At 35.6% G+C, this 19,970-nt stretch overlaps 1 protein-coding gene across 1 annotated transcript in view; it reads right to left on the bottom strand.

Annotated features, from left to right (window-relative positions):
• Nucleotides 1-19,970, bottom strand: part of CNTN5 (contactin 5) — a 1,447,249-nt gene that overhangs the window by 1,124,784 nt on the left and 302,495 nt on the right. Inside the window, exon 2 of the mRNA XM_053561942.1 lies at nt 8,366-8,493. The gene's annotated coding sequence lies outside the window, so the exon portion shown is untranslated. The remainder of the gene's footprint in view (nt 1-8,365; nt 8,494-19,970) is intronic.

The raw sequence follows: 19,970 nt of genomic DNA, 5'->3' as shown, positions 1-19,970 counted from the left end.
GCCCAGATAAAATCTCAGAGATTCTTTAATACTCTATTAATAGTTTCCATTCCACATGCTAGCTTAATAGCAAGTGTCTGAATAATTAAAATATTCTTATAAGTTGTTTTCAGAATGTGATAATCAAATTTTAAGTTATCAACCTACTTAAGAAGCACACAGGTATTGTGAAATATTTTACATAATGGATTGCTTGTAGACTAAGTCTATGAGATGGTGGTCAAAAACAAGTCTTACAGGTTTTTCCGATTTGATAAAGCAGAAAGAAAGAATCAGCCTTTATAATTAGGCACTAGAATCAATCCCAAATCTTTTTTTGTTTTTGTTTTGTTTTGTTTTTGAGACAGCATCTCCCTCTGTTGCCCTGGGTAGTAGAGTGCCGTGGTGTTATAACTCACACAACCTCAAACTCTTGGGCTCAAAAGATCCTCTTGCCTTAGTCTCCCAGATAGCTGAGACTACAGGCACCTGCCATGGGGCCCAGCTAATTTTTCTATTTTTATTAGAGTTGGGATCTTGCTCTTGCTCAGGCTGGTCTTGAACTCCTGAGCATAAGCAATACACCCACCTCAGCCTCCTAAAGTGATAGGATTATAGTCTTGAGCCATCACACCCAGCTAATCTCAAATCTTAAACTTTATTTCCCTCAAAGCTATTTTGTTTTATGTGTAATTGCCATCCTAAATTTCACCTACATCACATGAAAAGAAATTCATATTTTTTTCTTTAGCATACCAGAAGAAAATTAGATAAGAAAAAAATGATTTGAAAGGTAAATATATCAAGTTATGCCTAATGTAACATTAAAATAACAGCATAATATTTTTATTTAATGACATTTGCAATTATGGTAATAGACTAGATTTAACTAAGCACAGATCTAGTGTCACTGTGTACAATTGAATGGCTACCAGAGAAGTTTTCTGGACAGTTTATTATGACTTTCACATATGAACCAATCACTGAAACAATATACAGCCTCTAATTCCAGAATTACAATGCATGAAATTATAAATATTTAACTTTATTTTCAAAGGAAAAATAAATGATATTGTGTTAAGTGAATTATGTCATTCATGAAATAACATTCCAATTGTTGAACCATGGCTATTTCCTCCTAAAGTTCACAGAGGCAGAATACTGACACTTGAAAACTATTTACAGTGTAATTTTGCTAATAGTCCAATTAGTTAATTCACTGTAATTATCCGTAGGGATTTTCCACAGCCTAATTTTGACTGTTTATCCCAAAGGATGATAGTAATAGATTGCTGTTTGAAGTTTACCTAACTTTTGTAGAGGTGGGATTGCCAATTCTCTTTATTTACATTTTAACTCTCTTTTTCCCTTAATTATTTCCCCCCATAAAAATGCAAGGGGGAAACTTAAATCTGGAGAAGTAACTTATAAATGAAATCAGTTTCTATATATACTACCAAATCATGTCTATCGACCATTACTTAGGTACAAAGCATTATACAGGGCACAGACTGGTAGAAGATATAGTACTTAGCTTTAAAAGTATTTTAGGTGAAATGAAAGCAGCAGAAGAATAATTATTGATAATAGCAATCAGTATGTGACATGATTCTTTCATTTTGTTAAGAGACCGAGACACATTGTAAAAGCAGTAGCATTTGACTTATATTTTTAAGACATAAAGAGGGAAGACTTGGAGTCTTGAGAGATGGTGTTTAAATAAGAATAGAGGAATTAGATAAGGGCAGTGAAGTGTGTATTTTGGATAATAAGTAATCAAGAATGAGTGCAATGTAAATTTCTTTGTGGATGGCATTTGTATCAGTTAGCTATTGCTGCATAACAAACCAGCAAAACTTGATGTTTTAAAACAGCTGTCATTTGTTATCACTCATTCATCCCGAATCGCTGAAAGTCAGTTGTGTTTGGCTGGGATGGTTCACTAGAGTGGCTCTATTTCACATATCCCTCTTGTCATCCTTATTCTCACAACAATGGAAAAAGAACAACAAGGCTTATAGAAACATGCTGTGGGTCTTAAGGCCTGATGTGATGGCTGGCATACTTTGAATTTGCCTCATTCTATTGAACAACAGAAGACAGACAGGGAAACCAAAGTCTGGGGATAGATAAGTATAATTTATTTCTTCATTGATTGGGAAGAACTGGAAAGTCACACACCAAATGGCACAGACACAGAGACAGCTGAAGAATTAAGGACAATGCTGCAATTTCCACACTGATTAAATGCAAACTTGGAAGCTATTCTACAGTGGATTTGTAAAGGTAGTGAATATCAAAGTCCGTGTTTTTTTTTTAAATTTATTTTATAAGTAAAAGAGACTTATCAAAAGTTGGGCATCCAGGTGTTTCATCATAATCTCATTTTCTTCTTTTTTTTCAATTGTAGTTACATCTGTCATCTTGTTCATTTATAGACTATGCTTCTTTGTTTAATAGTATCTTTCTCTTGAGGTTAATAAAATTATTTTTCCAAGATTTTCTTCCTAAAGTTTAAAATTATGAATTTTAAATTTAACTTTTAAATCTAACCAAAAATATTATCATTTACTTATTGTACAGAACTCTGAGATGTCTGTTTTCATTTTATAAGTGAAATGAGTAATATATTTTACTAACACAGTTTATGGGTCCTTTTTTCCCCCTTGATTTGCAGTAGCTCATCACTTGTACCTCAAGCTATCATAAAGACAAAATGTTCTCTGTGCTTTCTATTCTATGCCAGAAGCTTCCCCAGGCCTCTACTCTGTCCCTTGAACACACTATCTAAATTATGATAGATTCACTTATAAAACCAAAACAAAACCAATCAATTGAAGGTTTAAGGATTAAGGCCTTTTAGAAATTGAATCTATGAACATTATGTACCTCGCTGTTTTTATGGACTTCCTTAGGCTTTTGCAAATATTTGTGTGTGTGTGTGCATTTTTTAGACATCTTTATTTGTATAAGGTAGATCAAAAAATTAAAAATAAAATTTAAGGTACTTCAAATCAAAAGAAATGTAGATGTTAGGTACTTTAAAGTGTTAGAAGACTGGAGGGACAAATGTCAGAAAAGACCTTGCTAAATCTTACATTAACTGCTAACTTTAAAAGAACTAGAAATTTCAGAAATTCTAGATAACTATTAAAATTAGCATAGCTTTCAGCATTTAGACATTTGGTACTACAAAAACCATCTGGGGCCACTGTAGGTGGATAATGATAGGAAGTCTGTGTCTCTACACTGCCCCTGTCTCTTGCCTGTCTCCTGTTGAGTGGCACCTGATCCTGACTTCTCCTAGCAGGTGTTCAGAGAAATGAAATTATTAGGCTCTTGAGCCCTCTAATACGCTGGAGAATACAAGAATTAGGAATGACACTACATAGCAACTCAAAACCCAGCACAGTATGGCATAATCATTGTTTCCATTATGAAGAGGAACTTTTTATTTCAGTTTTAAATCATATATCACAGATAAGAATGTATCACTTATCTAAAACCAAGACAAGGTGCCATATCTATTTCTTTTTTCCATCACCTTCTGTCCCCTCCATTCCCTTCTACCTACCTAATTTCCTTCCTTCCTTCCTTTTTCCTCCCTCCTTCCTACCTTCCTTCCTTGCTATAGGTATTTGATAACCTCTCCTTCCTGTCTCTACCTTCCTTCTTTCTTCCTTTATTTTCTTTATCTCATTTTCCCTCCCTCCACTCTTTTCTCTTCCCATTCTTCATACTTCCTTCCTTTTTTCTTTCTTTCCTTCTTCCTCCCCTTCTTTCCTTTTTTACTCCATTTCTTCTTTCCTTCTGTCTCTTTGTTTTTTGTAACAAAAAAAATCTTATCAAACTTTCAGTACAGTTTTATTCTACTCGGTGCTTACAACAACTATAGTACTTATTCCACCACAATAACAAGAATCTGCTCCACACCTTTTGGATGCCAAACTCCAAATATATGTGGTTGTGTGTATGTGTGAGAGAGAGAGAGAAAGAGAGAGAGAGAGTTATAGAATACATGTTTTATTTCAACTTCTCACATCCCTGAAAACATTAAGTATATATTCTTATAGTTGAATGAAACTTGATGTTCATAAAAATTAAGATAATATTCTAAATATCAACAACTAGCAAATATTACAGCAGAGATTCAATCCTAGTTCTGTCTCTTATGCTAAAACCTATAGTCTTTCTATTTGTCAGAATTTCCTCAAAATTCTGAGCAAATGTGACAGTTTTCAGGGAAAAGTCTGTATCTCGTGAAGCATTTGCCTGTCTCAGCTTCACTCTGTACACTAGGGTTAGTACGGTGAGATCAACTGGACTTCAGACCCATCTACTGGTACAGATAGAATCTGTTATATATTGTAGGATAGCGTTGAGGTATTCACGTGACTGAGCATTCTGACTTAGTATTTCCATTTTTTTGTGTGTGAGGAGGAGTGGGCAGAAACTTTCTTATACTCAAAGTCCTTTCCAGAAAAGTCATTTGGATTTTATTCCCCATAAGTAATCTTTCTAAGCATTCAAAAGTAAAGGAAAGAACAATGCAAATTAAATATAAGTTATTTCCCATGTTTCTATGAATTATTTCTACACCAAAAAATATTAAATACAAGTTACAATTTACTGGGTAAGTACAATGCATGAGGTATTTTGTGTACATTCACATTAATCAATGTGCTCAAATGTTTATGACTGGTAGATGCCTTGCACTGTGCTAGCAAATGTTTATGTGCTTACGAAGCCTAGATACTCTGTCATATTATCACAGTGACCAAAGAAATTCATACCACTTCAGATTTACAATATTGTATACAAATTGATAAATTACACAAGTTGTTTTACTTTTGTGTGTATATATGTGTGTATGTTTTATATGATAAATTTTCCTATGAAATATTTGAAAAGATAATGTTTTCTAAAAGATAAATAACTACAAATATATAATAAATAACCTTTTTACATAACATAAGCACTTCAAAAATAATTAAGGTTTTATTATTGAATTACAGTTGTGGAAGGACCTCTTCCATCTCCCTTCCTGGAAGTTGGCTTGCCCCTACAAGACTACTATGGACCGTTCAATTTTTAGGAAGTTCTTAGCATTCAGCAAAACTTTCTCTATAGGTCTTCCCTTCTCCTGTTATTTCACATTTCCAATTCTGGCCACACTGTAAACATTTAAACAAGTAGCAGTGCTGTGAATATATTCAGTAGATATGTAGTAGATAATATACCTGAGAAGTTTTTTTTTTCCTTTTCAAATTTCTAGGTACTTTTCAAAACTATTAATAATGAAAAATAAATTTCCCATTTTTCAGATTCAGAGACCCTACCCCTCTATTCTGATCAGCTATAATACTTTCCCAGGGTTACATGCATTGGCATTAAGGGGTATAGGTTTATAACCTGAGCCAGCCAGGCTCCACTCTAATACAATGACATTCTTCCTCATGGAACTGAGCCAATGTCTACGGGGTGAGTTGCATAAGTTACCGAATGAAACATTTCATTCTCAAGGCTGAACTCAGGACCTCTCTTAATCTATGTGCCGCCTCTCACTAAGGCAGGAATTTAGCTGGTTGTGAAGACGGAACTGTCAGTTCTGCCCCGGATGTTTTTTGTAGTGACAGTGCCGTGTACATGAATGAAATGGGCCTGTATTTAAAGTGACACCATGAATCCATTCTCATCAGATTCATCAATCCTAATTCACTTCTGTCTTTTTGGAGTGCTCAGTCTGTGTCATTTGTTTCAATTGCTTCCGATTCTACCAATAGGCTTTGCAATTAGTTGGATAGGGCAATAACAAGCGTGATGTAACAGGAGTGCACTGTGCTCAGCCAAACCTGCCTCCACGGCCCTCTGTGCCATTAAATATGCTTTACAGCCTCCACTTGAAACCTGGATTTTATTACCTGGTTGACAAAAAGCCTCTTCTCAAAAATTAATTAGAGTTCTGTTGAGCTACATGAATTTAAAACAATTCAGTTGGTAATTGTTGGAATGCACCGGTCCACAGGTGGCCAAGACAGTTACCCATTCCATCACCATCTGCTGATATGCCTAGTGTAGATTTAAATTGCTTATCCTTCATCCTCCTACAAGTGAGCGTTAGGCCCGAAACCCCTTACCTACAGCTGCTATGCTGTGTTCAGTTGTCTTTCTTTGAATGTCACGAGCACCATAAATAACCTGTTTCTAACACTGCAGAATTCAATTAAGGTGCCTAGATTTAATTTACCTCTAGTATTCACAGATAGCTCAGAAGTTGCAAGTTAATATAGAGTTTGATTTGTTAAGATGCTTCCATGAATAAGAGTTCAGGACGAAATGATTTATATACAGGAAATAACATCTTCCAAGATGTTTATATATGTCGACAGAATACTGATTGTTATTTTAATTTTATTTTGTACAGGTAACCTATTCCTGGATCATTCTTATTATAACAGACTATGAAGGCAAAATTTGGCTTAAAGTATGTGTAGTGTTAGAATGCAAGGATGAACTAATTTATGGGCAGTTACTTTCTTCCTTGGTTGGGAGTTTCACTGTTAGAGACGTTCCATTTCCTTCCTTATTTTTTCTCTCTCCTTGTTTTCCATTTGAAAAAGTGAAGAATGTATGGTCACTTTTCTCCATAAAACTAAGGATACCTGGTAAAATTAGTGCCTTCCATCAAAATGACAAATGGCACGATTTAATGATGTGAATAAAAGGTACATGAAATAAAAGCTTTCCTCCAATGACCTGCCAGAATTTGAGTGTGGCCAGCAGAAATTAAAATTATGACAAATATACTGGTAAATATGCTTTTGACTCCCATGCTCTCCCACAGAGTTGCTCTCAAACCCGTATTTACTCTGCTTTTTGTGTGTGTGTGCTTTTAAAAAATATTCAAATTTAATAATTTATGTATCACCATTTTACTCTGCTTCTAATTTTCAAGCTTGAAGAAAGTGAAAACATAGCATAGGGTGGGGGAAATACTGTCCAATATGTTGGATAAATTAACCCGGATTCACTTGACCAATTTGAGGATATATCTGTGACAGCTGTGTAATTGGGTGTAATGCCGTCAATATTTTATAAATATTTAGAAAATGAATATAATCATCCTATATCCAGAATAGATCTATTTCCTTGTTTGATTGTGTAAAGAAAATGTATCATATGTTCTTTAGTTAAGCAGTACACAGTAGATTTAATTTAAGGCAGTTTATTGGCGCCCACTTAGTCATGAATTTTAAACACGTGAGTAATCATGTATTTCAAAGTATTTTAGGGTGTTCATTATAAAGTTTATTATTTAATTACATAATGCTCAATTTTACTAAAAATAGGTCAAAGTAATAGGTATAAGTAATATGTAATGATTTAATCTGATAATGTAAGTTAGCCTATTATCCCAGCACTTTGGGAGGACTCACCAGGAGGATTACTGGAAGCCAGGAGTTTAAAACTGAACTGGGGAATGTAAAAAGACTCTGTCTCTACAAAAATTTAGAAAATTAGCCTAGCTTGGTTGCCCATGCTTGTAGTCCTAAGTACTTGAGAGGTTAAGGGCAAGAAGACTGCTTGAGCTATGCATTTGAATCTGCTGTGATCTATGATTGAACCACTGCACTGCAGCTTGGGAAACAGCAAGGCCTTGTCCCAAAAGAAAAAAACAAACAAACAAACAAACAAAAAAAAAAAAAAAAACAGTAGAGCTGCTTAGTGAACGGTATAAAAGCCATCATCCATCTGGAAAATACCTGGTTGGGATGACTCTACTCTGATGATCTATGCATTTACTTAAGCACTGTCTTCAAAATCAAGCTCATCCAAAAACACAAAATCCTCTAGCACAGTATATATTGTTTGGAAAAGATGTTATAAAACAGGAGGCTACATCAGAATATTGGTTCTGCTATGTTTTTCAGTAATTATACACTATTTCATCTACTTGCCATCCTCACATCAAACAAAAAATACAATAAGGACAAAATATCTTGCTACCCTGTTTCCCCAAAAATAAGACAGTGTCTTATTTTAAGGTGTGCTCCCAAAGATGCGGTAGGTCTTATTTTCAGGGGACGTCTTAGCTTTCCTATAAGTAGGTCTTATTTTCAGAGGATGTCTTATTTTCGGGAAAACAGGGTATTATTCACTTGAATAGTATTTCCAGAATATTTACAGAGTATTTATGTTTACTGATATAATCAAAATTTATTTTCAAATTTCAAAGATAAATCTCTTACATGAATACATAATTGAGTAAGTTCTAATATAGTTAGAAGTTTTTCTAAGAGCTCCATATTCAGCACACACAGGGTTTATGGTTTTGTTCAACTTCCCTTTCAATTTTACAGATTGTTTAATAAAAGATGAACTGTACCTGCCTTTTGACAACAGGGTCCAAAATTTGGTCTTGAAAAAGGATCTGGTTTCTGTAAAGTAATCCTTTTGCTGTAGTGATGCAAGAATGATACTGAGTGGCATTTAATGGCAATCCTTTGAAGTCTCCTGTTAAGAAAGAATGTATACCATTGTCATTATCGTGATCCTTATTTCAACATTTTATTTAACAAAAAGCTACTCTTCTCGTTAAATATTTATAGGTATACATGAAATAACTATGCTTTTTACCCAATAAGTAAACACAACTCTTATAAGCAGACATATAGTGAGCTTTGTAGATTGACCACCCAATGACTGTAACAGAATGGTCCACATTCAGGGATGGTCCACGTAAGGCACTAGGTCTTCTGTACTGACCTATATGTATGGTGCATGTCTGGTCTATGAAAATCTGGTCAACTTAAGGAGGTGGTCAACTATGGAGGTTCTGTACTTATCCAGCTGAGGCTTTCTTTAGATTTAATTTTTACCTTTATAATTTATATTTGATTATAAAATCCAAAAGAATATGCTTCAACATTCATAGGTTATAATATCTTTAACATACTAACTCAATGCTTGTGTTTCCAGCTTTTTTTTAGTTTTTATAATTATTTTACTATAAGGCAATGTTGTTCCTAGATTTTATAGTTATTTTTATTATTCATTTCACTTAAGAGATTTACAGCATGCATTTCTTTCTAAAAGTTTATGAGTGATTTACATTTTAAAATATGATTGAAAATTAGTACATGTGACCTATATGTGAAGGAAATTTATATGTTTGGGGTCACCATTATCCTCTTTACTTTAATGAAGTTCACTCTTTCAATGAAATTCTCCCTTCAGTAAAATTTTTATTTCCATAAAATTTCATTTTGGATAGATTTATGCATGTAGCACAGCTACCTACACATATAATGTACCTCAAATAACTAAACTTTGGGAATTTTAGATGGATGACTTCAGAGTGACCTAAAGCCTTTCTTTAACTGAGGTTCCCTGTTAAGATACTACAAAAGTCAAGGGAAGCATAAGATGTACACAGGATTAGATTGGGGAAAGAAGCACTTCAATGACTTGTAGCCTTTATCACCAAAGGTGACTGACCTTTGCAACTATTTATTTTTAATTTCAGAATGTTATGGGGGTACAAATGCTCTGGGTATGTGTATTGCTTTTGTACTGCTTGAGACAAAGTTGTAAGTGTGCCCATCACCCAGACAGTGTACATTGTACTCATCAGGTGTGATTTCACACACCCCACCTCCTTCCCCCACCTGTTTGAAAGTTTTACTTCCATCTGTGCATATCAGCACTGTTCAGTTAATTCCAACTGATTAACCGTGGTAATTAACTGTGGTGTTTGTTTTTCTAATCTTAATGATAGTTCACTAAGGAGAATGGTGTCCAGTTCCATCCAGATTGTCATAAAAGAATTCTTTCATCTTTAATGGCTGAGCATTTATATTAGTTGGACCAACAGAAAATTGATATTTTTGTTAGACAGAAGTAGTGGGATATCAGCAATTTCATATAGATCAACTTAATATTTTCTTTCATCTTGGCTTGCATTTTTGGGGGTAGTATACATATATTTTAACATTTACTTAATCAACTAGGATTTTTTGTTTTTGTATAAGATGCAAGGTAAAATGGTTCTTCTTCTGTTCGAAAGCATTAAATAAATTCATAACAACATTGATTTAATCTTTTCTGATGTCACTTATTTATGTCACTTGAATTATATTAAAAACATTTTTATCCATTTTTATTTCAAAATCTTAAGAGGGTAAAAATGTTTTGTTACATGGACACCTTGCTTAAATCCAGGCTTTAGGGGTGCTCAGCACCAGACTCATGTTCTTTGTACCCAATGGTTTTTACCCCTCCACACTTCCCAATTGCCCTGGTTTACAATGCCCTTTACCTCTCTTTGTGCCCAGGTACCCACTATTTACGTCCTAATTTTAGATAGTATTAAGTGGTGTTCATTTTCCCATTCCTGAGATACTTCATTTAAAATAATGGTCTCCACATTCATACAGGTTGTTGCAAAAGATATTCTTTCATTCCATTTTTGTAACTGGGTAGTATTCCATGGTGCGTGTGTGTGTGTGTGTGTGTGTGTGTGTTTTCACATTTTTTTATACAGTGATGAATCGATGGACACTTAAGTTGATTCCACATCTTTGCAATTGAGACAGGCTGTGATAAATATATGCGTGCAGGTGTTTTGTTTCGTTTTTATAAAATTACTTCTTTTCCCTTGGGTAGAGACCCAGTAGTGGGAATGCTGGATCCAATGTGAAGTCTACATTTATGTCTTTGGGGAATCTCCATACTGTCTTCCATAGAGGTCGTACTAATTTGCAGTCCCATAAACAGTGCTTAAGTGTTCCTTTCTGCATCTACAACAGCCAGCATCTGTTGTTTTTTACTTTTTAGAAATGGCTATTCTGACGGGGTAAGGTGGGTATATCATTTGCATTTCCCCAATGATTAGTGATGTTGAACATTTTTTCATATATTTGTTGGCCATTTCTTTATATTTTGAAAAGTTTCTGTTCAGATCCTTTGCCCAGTTTTTATTAATTTTTCTTGCTAATTTCTGTTCTTTGTAGATGCTAGATATTTAGCCCTGGGTTGGATGTATAGCTTGCGAATATTTTCTCCCATTTGGTAGGTTGTCAATTTATTTTGTTAACTATTTCCTCCACTGTGCAGAAGTTTTTTAAATTTATTTTTTTATTTTATTTTTTTTATTGTTGGGGATTCATTGAGGGTACAATAAGCCAGGTTACCCTGATTGTAATTGTTAGGTAAAGTCCCTCTTGCAATCATGTCTTGCCCCCATAAAGTGTGACACACACCAAGGCCCCACCCCCTCCCTCCGTCCCTCTTTCTGCTTCCCCCCCATAACCTTAATTGTCATTAATTGTCCTCATATCAAAATTGAGTACATAGGATTCATGCTTCTCCATTCTTGTGATGCTTTACTAAGAATAATGTCTGAAGTTTTTTAAATTTAACTAAGTCACATTTATTTATTTTTGTTGTTCCTATATTTGCCTTTGGGATTTTAATCACAAATTCTTTGCCCTGGCCAAAATCTAAAAATTTTCTTTATGTTTCCTTATACAAGTTTATGGTTTCATTATTTACATTTAAATCTTGGATGCATTTCTGATATCAGATCCAAATTCTAAATATCATTGTAGTAGACAAGTTTACATTTTTTTAGTAGCACAGAAAGCTAATATTTTTATATATATTATTATAAGGTGGAAATTATAAACATCATTCACTTACAAATGAGGATGCAGTATCCTGTATCCTAAACAACATACTAACAAGTTGAAGTAAAAATTAATGTTTAAGTAATGTACTTTAGTCAAAATCGAATCCAATTTATGCGAGAATTAGTCACTATTTTCTTTCTTCTTCCTTTTCTTTTCTTTTCCTTACACTCACCCCTTCCCTTTTTTTTTTTTTTTAATCTCATTTTATAGGTAAAAAAACTGCAAGAAAACAGATAATGTGTTTTAAGGTCACTTAGAAGCCCAATTATTGCACTCTTAATAAGAAAAGATGTCATTATGTGAGGCAACAAATTATGAACATGAGAAATTACACATTTCTTTCTTTTCTCTTTTCCTTTTTTCCTCTTCCTCTCCCTGTCATGTTTCCTGTTTTTCTTTCCTCTTTTCTCTTCCCACTCGCCCTTTCTCTTCCTTCCTCCCTCCCTCCTTCCCTCTGTCCCTTCCTTCCTTCATTTTATTCATTCCTTAACTCTGTGACAATTATAAATTTATTTATACTCGAACAATTAGTGTACCAAGTTAAAAAGGAAAAAGCCAGGCATCATTTTCCATATTTTTTTTTTTTTTTTGAGGCTTAACACACTTTGGCAGAAAGATAGTTACTTAAGCAAACAGAAAATATTTGTTTTAGAGTTTGAAGTGTTATTTTTCTTTCAGTTTGTCCTGTCATGAGGAAGAATTCTTCAGGGGTCAGAATGTTCTGTTCTGGTTACTGTCTTTACTTCTCAGGGATCACACAGAGCATATTTTGCTCCTATTTTATGGAAATATTGAGAAAATTAAATGAGCCAATACACACAAAAAGCATAACAACATACATACCCATATTGAATGTTTAATAATAATTATTTTGCCCTAAGTCATTATGAAGTGCTATAGGCGTGGAAGGAATCACAGTGACCGGCGCTGTTGCTGTGGCTCCTGTTGTGTTCAAACTCCTCCTCAGGCTGGTCTCTGAGATGCAAAACTTCTCAGTTTCACCTTCCTGACAAGCTCACGCCTGTCTTTAAGGCGGTATTAAAGGACGTGGCGGTGAAGAGGCTGCTGCATCGGGAGTCAAAGTCAGGTTTCTGCCATAAGCTCGGTCTCAGAGCCTAAGCACCCTTATCTACCATTTCTAAGGATAATAATGCTTATAATAATATAAGATCAGAAAATTTTTTTCTAAATTGAAAAGTTTTAAGATGCTAGTTGCCACCTCCAGGGGCGCCTTATGAAAGAGCATGACCTTTGTGAATCCATGTTTCCCTCCTTTTCCTTTAAAAGCATATCAACTAGGGTGGCGCCTGTGGCTCAAGGAGTAGAGCACTGGCCCCATTACCAGAGGTAGCGGGTTCAAACCTGGCCCCAGCCAAAAACTGCAAAATAAAATAAAATAAAATAAAATAAAATAAAAGCATATCAACTATCATCCTAGGTAAGTTACCCCAGTCGACTTACTCAAAAAAGAGATAAGTTATCTCATCACATCAATATCCAGCTTCATTCACCTTTGGTCAACATAAATTTATTTTGTATAGACAGTTTTGCTATGATTTTTTTTGGTGTAACATGGTTTTTACTTTACACAAGCACAAATTAAGTCCTTACCACCAGGCTAAAATTGTAAAAACAATAGAATCACCTGCTTTTTCATTTTCCTTTCTATGTTCCTAAGTCTCTCTGTTTCGAATTATCTCCAATGTCTGTATTTTCTTTATGTAGTATATTTCTTTTCTTATTTTTATTTTAGGCTAAAAAAGCATTTTTGCCTTTACTTACTTTAATACAATCCACTTGCAGTTTTCTATTCTTGATGTGTCAATGACTAAGAAAACAAACACTCAGACTTAATACAAAATAAAACTTAATAACTAAGAATTAAAATTGTAATTAGTATTTACTGACATCACAGCAACATGTTTCCGATGACCTTCTCACCTTTCCCCTTTTGAAGAACTTCTGTTCATGTTAAAATTGCTGTCCAGGTCTTAAGTTTTTCTACAACCCTAAAAAGATGACATGATTTTGTGTTCTTTCCACTTTGAAGCTTTTTTATAGCTTCTCTTTTTAGGAGTACTGCTCTCCACTAGGTGATGTATCACTAGGTCCTCATAAGAAGAGGAAATTCTGACACACGGGTACAAAAGATATGAGCTCGGAGAACGGCAACCCTGTGAGGTACAGCGAGAAGGGAGGCCTCTGCAAGCCGAGCACAGAGGCCTCAGAAGAAACCAAACCTGGTAAAGTTTCCATCCTGGACTTCCAGCCTCCAGAATTCTGAGAAAATAAATTCCTGTTTTTTCAGCCACCTGTTCTGTAGTATTCTGTTATGACAACCCTACCAAATGAATGATGCTTGGGAAGAAAAATCTGGAGAATAGACGTATGAGTTTACCTGTGGAATTGGGCACTCTACCATCCAACAGGAAGGCGGCATTAAATGAACTGGGACACGATGGCTAACTAACAGGAACCAGTCTCTGTCCTCAGTCATTCTAGTGAAAGTACAGTGACTCATTAACAAGGTGGCCATGTTGGCAAGGATGGAGGTCATGCATGATCCCATAAACACGAGCGCTTGTTTAATTAAAGCTGATTCAACTACTATCCCTGTGGAAATCCCAACCTTCCAGCAACAGAAAACTAAACTGAGACCATCTACTGTGTCAGCAACTTTAACCAGGCACTTGGTAGTATATGGATTGCATTGATATCTGTCTACCCTGGAAGGTGACGGAATTCCTCTTGACAGAATCAGCAAATCTTGGGTATGGATTTCCATTTTTTGCCCACAGATCTTCACCTGCACCACTCTCCAAGAAGTTGCCACGTCTTCCATCCACTGATACAGAAGTTGCATAAAATCACACAGGGCGGTGACTACACTTAGTAACAAAAGAGGCACATCAGGGACACATGATCATGGGACCCATAGGTTTAGCCACGTACCACACCACTAAGAAGCTCAATGGGATTATTTTGTAACTGTGTTTAAATATACAGGGTTGGGCCATTAAGGTTTTCAACACACCGTAAAAAAGGTGCTACATACCTCATTGCAGAATGTCATGATGGTCAGCTTCAAAGCACTCCCCTGGGCCATCTGGTGACCACAGTGATAGTCAATGGTAAAGTATGTAGCACTTTCCCTAGGATGGATTTGCAAACTTAATTGTCAACCTCATGTGATAACAGCTCTGATGGCTATTTAGAAAAAGTACAGTGCTTTAAAGAGTGGATTAGGCGCTGGCCTCTGTGTGTAGCTTCTACAGAGGAGAACTTTGAAGGTGACTGTGGTGATATTCAGCAATGAGGTCTGCAGCACCTTGGGGGGATTCATTTGTGAACTGTGTTGTCTGACCAAGTATAAATATGTCAAAAACAGTGTTGAATGCATTTAAGTTTTCTCAATCTCTCTGTCTCACTCTTTATATATATGTGTGTATGTGTGTATATATACAGATGCCAGTGCTTACTCTACTCTTTAAAGCACACATACACACACACACACACATATCCTTTTTGTATTAGATAGTGTCCTCTGAAAAAAAAACAAAATGTGTGTGTGTGCACATGTATATGGAATTGGCTTATGCACAGAGTTGACAAGCATCCAGATCTGCTGCAATTGGCAAGTGGAGACTAGATCAGTCCACTATACTAGGGAGAGGAATGCCCTTTTTGTTTAACCCAAGACTTCACCTGATTGGAAGGGCCTGCCCAAATTAGGGAGAGCAATCAACTCAGTCAACTGATTAGATAGTTAATTTCATCCAGAAACATTCACAGTCGGATGAGTTTCCAGATTCATATTTGAGTAAATGTCTAATCTCCTTGTCACCTAAGTTGAATTGATATATAAAATTGACAATAACACTTTTTAATCCTATATCCTCCTTCAACACTTGACATTTCATTCATACAACTGTATCACCACATGAAAGACACCCATACTTAGTGTCCTCATTTTCACACACAACAGTCCTTTCATCCCATTTTTATCATCCTTTCATTCTCAACATTGCATTTTTCTTTTTCAGTAGCTTCACAGGCTTTGAAGTGCTGAACTCAACACTGTTTGATTCCAGCCTTCTTTAACTCCCTACTCTGTAATTTCTTCTCTGATGATGCCTAACTTAAGTTTACCACCTATACACACAGAGCCCTTCTATACTTCTATCTCTTTCCTCCCTTGGACAGAATTAACATGTCTCCAACTGAAACCAGAAACCATGTCTGCTTCACTTTATTACCCCTCCCAACAGCAGCAGTAGCAATTATCACCTTGTCTTCCAGTGGTTCAATCCTGCTCGACGATTCCACCCACCATCTTCTCAGTGGAGTATGACGTAAATCTCAAAGTCGTTTCTGACATCTTTTTCTTCCTCATCCATGACTTTAATTCTTTATGAAATCATATTTACTTAACCTTTATGTCTATTTCAGATCTGTTTCTTCTCCATTTCCACTATCGCTTTTGTTTCAATGAGCACATTTTGAAGCATTTGCTACTTCATTGGTCTCCCTGCATTGCATTGTTGAGTCAAACTGTTCAAAGTGTTCTTCATCCTGAAGCCAGAATGATGGTTCAAATTGCAAATCAGGTGTCTGGATATGAGTCTCATTTTTTATTTATATGCTTTCATACTTTGTATATATGCAACTAATTGACTTTGCTAATATTTACATAATTTTTTTTGAGTCTCCATGCAATGCTTTGCAAAAGTTATTGGACATTTGAAAGTGAACAGATAGGATCCCTAACTGTGAGCATTTTATGGCCCAGGGAGAGACCAATACTGGCCAACAGCCAGTTTCAGTGTTGTGTGTAAGTGCTATAATGTGGGTCAGCTGAGGCTCTGTGGAATCACACGGAGAGTATCCAGCCCGTGACTGAGTATTCAGAGAAGATGTTTAGAAGTAGGTGAATTCTAGATTGAGTCTGAGCTCAATCACACGGAGGGTATCCAACCTATCACTGAGTATTCAGAGAAGGCGTTTAGAGGGAGGTGAATTCTAGATTGAGTCTGAGCTCAATCACACGGAGGGTATCAAACCTATTACTGAGTATTCAGAGAAGGCGTTTAGAGGGAGGTGAATTCTAGATTGAGTCTGAGCTCAATCACACGGAGGGTATCCAACCTATTACTGAGTATTCAGAGAAGGCGTTTAGAGGGAGGTGAATTCTAGATTGAGTCTGAGCTCAATCACACGGAGGGTATCCAACCTATTACTGAGTATTCAGAGAAGGTGTTCAGAAGGACGTGATTCATTATCTAGATTGATGAACAATAAAAACTGAGCCAAGCACAGAGGGTGTAACTGTGGTCAGGAAGAGAAGCTGAGTCACATGATTATGAATATTGTCTGACATAGTTTTCCAGTTTGTTGTGAGAATTAAAAATATCCATAAAATAAATATTAATGAATAAATAGTAATAAAACTAATACATATTATCACTGTTCCCACAGTATTTCCACACACATGAGTCGTTTTCCGCTTGAATTCAGTGTTATTAAGACAGACTTTTTTTCCAGAGAATCTGCAGCATACAGATCTTTTAGCATCTGCAGCTAAAAGAGTAGATGTTAGAAGCTGTAACAGCACGATCCAGTTATATAAAAAGGATATAGAATTCTGTCATCAGTAAATGAACTTTATTGATCTCATACTGTGTTTAACTGATCAAATATTCAATTAATATCAAACGTTATTTGTTATCTCAAAGATATTTAAAATCTTGACTTTAGGTGTTGATTATATTGTAGTGAACCAGCCATGACATGGAGTCAATGTTTAATGATTCCAGGTGGATCATCGTAATTCCAGATTAACTATATCCCACTGACATGATTTCTTCCCCACCCCGCTGCCACCTGTCTGGTACCAAACCTGTTCAGCTGTGGAAACTGACAGCTGGTTCTTCAGGGGGGAGTGGTGGGAGCAGGAGTCAGGTGAAAATGGCTCATTAGCAATGAAATGGAAAAAATGTGCAGACTTCCCTGTGGATGTTTTGGAAGAGGCTTCTCTCTCTGCAATTGCTCAATTGAGAGTTAAGAAAAATGACATTTAGTTCTCAAAATCTTTAAAAATTTCTATGCTGTGACTACATTAAATTAAATGAACTTATTTATATTTCCTCCAGTTGAAGTTTCCATTTTAACATGAATCATGGCCTAAGTTCTGAAAGAAAAATACTCTGATGTTTTGACTTTAATACATACCCAGGGATGTTGCGTTTGAAGACCCTAGATTTGGAAGTTGGTCTACTGAATTCTAGCTACTCATTAGCTGTATAAAAATCACACAGTTCTCTTTATTCCCCTGGACATCAGATTGTACATAAAGAAAGCAAAATTTTATAGTTACAGTGATTTAGTTATGTCTATTTATAGACTTTTTTTCCCTGTCTTTTTCCTGTTTCCATTGGCTTTATTTATTTGAAGTTATTAAATAGAATACTTATCTCTCTCAAGTATCTTACAGTTCTGGACTTGTATGCTGTTTAAAGATCTTTTCATTGTATATGGAATCTTTTAAACATGCGTAGAGATAAATTTATACTTTCATTTTGAAATATAGAGTTTTTGGTGTATAACCATACCACCAGGAAAGCCCCTGGGCTTGTCTAAAATATGGAATTCTCAAAAGGTGCAAATTGAGACAGCTCAGTTATCATAAAATTAAAAACTTAAACTTTTTTTTTGCAAGAACGTCTCATCTGATAGCTAGTATTAGTGGTTTGAAATATATAGAAAGTTTTCTTACAGCAAGTTAATTGCTGTAGAATGTTTCCTAAGCACTCTACAAACTATGGAACATTAATTATGTTTTAATTATGTTCAGCTAAATTTTTTTCTCATTTTTAAGATCAAAGCAGCAGCAACACTAAAATGATGAAGTTTTACTTATGAACCAAGCAACTGGTGCCTAACAGCTTCTTTATAGTAGGTAGTAGCATATTCTTCTTAGGACTTTAGCTCTCCAGAGTCAGCCCTAATGTTAGTGACACACTGCTGTGCCAAGAATAACCCTGAAAACACCCAGAGAGACTGGAAACCTTCCAGAAATGAGCTTTTCTAAAGCCACATCTCCCGCTTTGCCATTTGAACTCGTTTCTCACACATGTGCACTTGTCTGACCTTCTCTATTTCCTGACGGCCTGAAGCTTCACCATTAGCAACAACACCAGAAGTCACACTGTTCCATCTGTCACTATTGGTTAAGAATACCATCCAACTTCAAGGTAACTAGAATTTTTCTTCTTCAGTCCTTTCTGGCTTCCTCGGGGAGGGGTCAAAAGGGCTGCTTGCAGCAAATAACCAAGCACAGAACTGGTTGTTGAAATATTTCATTTCATAAAACCTTGAACTCCCAGACCAACCTTGTTACTGCCATTTGTCACACATTTACCACATGTGTCTTCTGTCTTGAAAAACTCTTTATCTCCTCTAAACCCAATGTCATGGAACAAAATTGCTTTTCAGACACTACCACAAAAATCTTCTCAAAGGAGATAGCAGACTGAAGTCACTTTTCACAGACTTTATTCTCTTAGGACGCTGAGAATCGGAGAGCAACTAAAGCTGAAAAGGTCTTTCTTGTCTTTCTACCACAGGCACCGCAGCTGTTAGCACTTCTGGTGTCAAGGTACAAATGTCAGGAAGGTGCTGTCAGTGGAGTAACACCCACGAAAAGCAGCCTGGCAGCCTGGCTGGCCGCCAGAGCCCGTGATCATTTTGTTGTGCACTGTTTGGAGCTGGACTTCTGCTATCACTCTTTCCTCCAACTGCACTTAATTGAAGCAGAGGACTTTGCTTCACGTCAATGGAATGAAAAGTGTATTTTTTGACTGTGTTAAAAATTCTCATTTCAAAAGTAAAGACTGAGGTGCTTAGAATATTATAGTTTAGCTTTCTGTAATTCATAAGCTTATTTATTGTGGGAGAAAATGGCTTGAATTAAAATGTGTTCCTTGATTCTCCACTATAGGGTCTTTCATTGAGAATAGAACACATACGAAAACTTCTTCAAATATAGGAGTGATATACAGCAGTTAATTTTTATTTTTTAACTCCATGAGTTATAATTGGGGAAAATTTCCCAGAGATACGGAAAGAGAAATTTATCCGTGAAGCGATATCTCAGTTTTTAAGAAAATTTAGAATTAATTAAAAGCATAGTAGAAAATTTTATTATATTTTTTCGTTCCTAAACGCTTTGATTTTATTTTGGTACACTGCCATAACAACTAAAAAAAAAAGGAGAAAGATTCCTTTCTCCAGAGATAGGACCCC

This window comes from Nycticebus coucang, chromosome 14 (assembly GCF_027406575.1).
Source record: "Nycticebus coucang isolate mNycCou1 chromosome 14, mNycCou1.pri, whole genome shotgun sequence".
Taxonomy (NCBI): Eukaryota; Metazoa; Chordata; class Mammalia; order Primates; family Lorisidae; genus Nycticebus; species Nycticebus coucang.
Note: the sequence above shows the minus strand (reverse complement) of the source record. Positions and strands in the feature narration are given on the sequence as shown.